Raw genomic sequence first — 2,811 nt, forward strand, 5'->3', positions numbered from 1 at the left:
TGAGGTGGCTCGGTTTCGGCCGAGCCCTCCGGGTGTTGTTCGTTCCGTCATTTTTCCGTTGTCCGGTTCTGTGTTTCGTTGTTGATCTGGACTTGATTCGGTTGTGTTTCTGTTGTGTGGTTGATTGACCTGGAAACGACTCGTTGACTTGATTCCAGATTTGGCAGTAAGTCCGGATAAAGAAAAATATATTGGATTCTGATGTATAGAGGTGAAAGATTTATTTTGAAGTCTGGTCGAGGACAATATGAATATTATTTGATCAAATTTAGTTATTGAGGTATATGATTTTAGATTCATAGATTACATAATTCCTTTTTGTTTAGTTTTCCTAGGGATAAAGGAATTAGTTTAGCTTAGTTGGAGACAAGCTTGACATATGTGACGCATGAAAATATTATTTGATAACATATGCTATCATGATAAGGAATATGCCAAGGATTAGTTATTGATGATTATTATGGTTAAACTTTCATGCTAAATACATTTATTTTTAGTGATGTTAAGTTGTGATGACACTTGATGTGAGAAATTATTATTGGAGATTTATAGAAAAGAAATTTGATGTTGTATTTTGAGATGTTATAGTAGATTGTATGCCAACTCAGTTGGTTAAATGATTATAGAAAATTCTATGTATGAATTCTAGTTAGAAAATAGAACTACCGACTTTATAATTGTGGAAGATTATGAATGCTATTAGTTTTGATTTTTTAAGGAATTACATATATAGCTTGTGTAGCATAATACATGGTAAAAATGTGGCTATTACTTAAATATGCGCCTATATACATAACTTGAGTATATCATAGATAAATGTTATTGATGATTGTTATGATGAATTATGATACTATTCCTTGATAACACCAGCATGATGATAATGCATTGGCAGACTTCATAAATTTTGTTTGGTGAATGAGATAGACCAATTGTCACTGGATCAATTTATAGTGGCCTCTTTGATGATGTATGGATATTTTTCTAGAGTCGGGGTGGGCAAAAGAATGCTTGAGGATTATTTTTGCAACATCATAACAGAGCTAAATTTTTATATAAAGTTAATGGTTTTGAATTTTGATCAAAGATTGTTTCCTTTAGTTTATTAATATACTAATAGCTTTCAACGTCTTTCAACCAATATTGATTGTGTGATTTATTTTCAGTCCTCTAACAAGTGCAGGATAGAGTATCATGAGTTGAAGGATCGATTTGTGACATATACTGTTGTTTCTGGAGCTTGTTTTAGGTATAGTCTTGTGCAAATTGAGACTTGTAGCATATGCATCTCGATAAGTTAAGCCTTACAAATGGAATTACCCAATATGTGATGTAATGTTAGTCATTATGATGAAGATTTTGGAGATATTATCTATGTAGGAGTAGATGAGGCAACTACGACAACTACACATAGAGGTCTTAAATACTATTTTTTTCTTAAAGGAGCTAAATATCCAAGAGAAATGATGAGGTGATGAAACATTATGATGTTACCATTTTTTTTTCTCAACAAACAAATCTTTAGATGATGCACTGGATTAAAGAGTCAAATATATGACCTGCTTTGATCAGCAAATTGAGATAAATATTGGAGGTTTGAGATGACTTGATATTTGAATTTATAGACCAAGAATAATGTTTACTCATCTTAAGATTTAACATGTGGAAATTGCATAGCAAAGAGTGATACTCCTTCATTGGTTAGATTTAAGATTGAGTTATAGCAACCTTTTTGTTGCGATATTGTGTTCATAATGAGGCTATAAGATTCAAAAATAGATTGTGCATTATTAATGACCCAAACTTGACGAGAGCAGTCTTAGACGACACATTGTTTGCAACACATCTTTGAAGCATGAAATTGCTTAGAAATTTACAAGAAAATATTGGTGGAATAATTAAAAATAAAAATTATAATATTTGTGTCAAAATGTCTATCATGTCAGCATAGGAAGATTGATCATTAGAAGCCTTGGTGGATTATTTCAATCTTTTTCAAGTTATGCATCAAAATGAAAGGAGAAAATCGTGGATTTTGACAAGAACTCCAACAAGACTGAGTGGTCATGATATTATGTGAATACTGTTGATTAATATTGTTGATTAGCTTACTAAGTGGACTCATTTCTTGCCTTGTAAAATTATTCATTTTTCCTTGAAAATTTGCTATGTAATATATGAGTAGTTTGTGTTACAAGGATGCCCATTGGTATTTTTATAAAGATTCGAGTTTCAACCAAGGTTTTAGAGGAATGGAACAATAATTCTTTGGGGAATAAAAGTGGATTTCAGTTGCATCTTTTCCTTTTGAAAAATAAATCATCAATGAGGACTACATTGAAGTTGAAAATATGCTTGACGATTGCACCCTGAGTTTGAAGGGTACATGGACACGATATTTATCTTCAGTAGGGTTGGATTATAACAATAGCTATCAATCAAATATTGGTATTTTTTTTATCTTCACCATGAAATGTTACATAGTAGAAGATATGGGCCACCTATTGGTTTGGTAAAAACCAGGAGAAAGAATGTTGTTCAGTTATGAAATTACGTAATCATGTATCATTGTTGAAGTGCTTCCTTGAATCCAATGATATCTTAGATTATGATGAGTCTCTTTAGGTAAGAGAAAATTCTACATATACAAAGTAGTTATTTGGAATTTGAACTAAGAGGATTAAATAGTGTGGTGCTAGTAAAGATTTTATGGAAATTTTATTGTTACCTATGTGGGAGCATGAAACTACGATCGAGGAAAACTTCTGTTAAGAGGGATAGCATGAAACTATGAAAAATTTATCGTAGTTGTCG

This window comes from Asparagus officinalis, chromosome 4 (genome assembly GCF_001876935.1).
Source record: "Asparagus officinalis chromosome 4, Aspof.V1, whole genome shotgun sequence".
Taxonomy (NCBI): Eukaryota; Viridiplantae; Streptophyta; class Magnoliopsida; order Asparagales; family Asparagaceae; genus Asparagus; species Asparagus officinalis.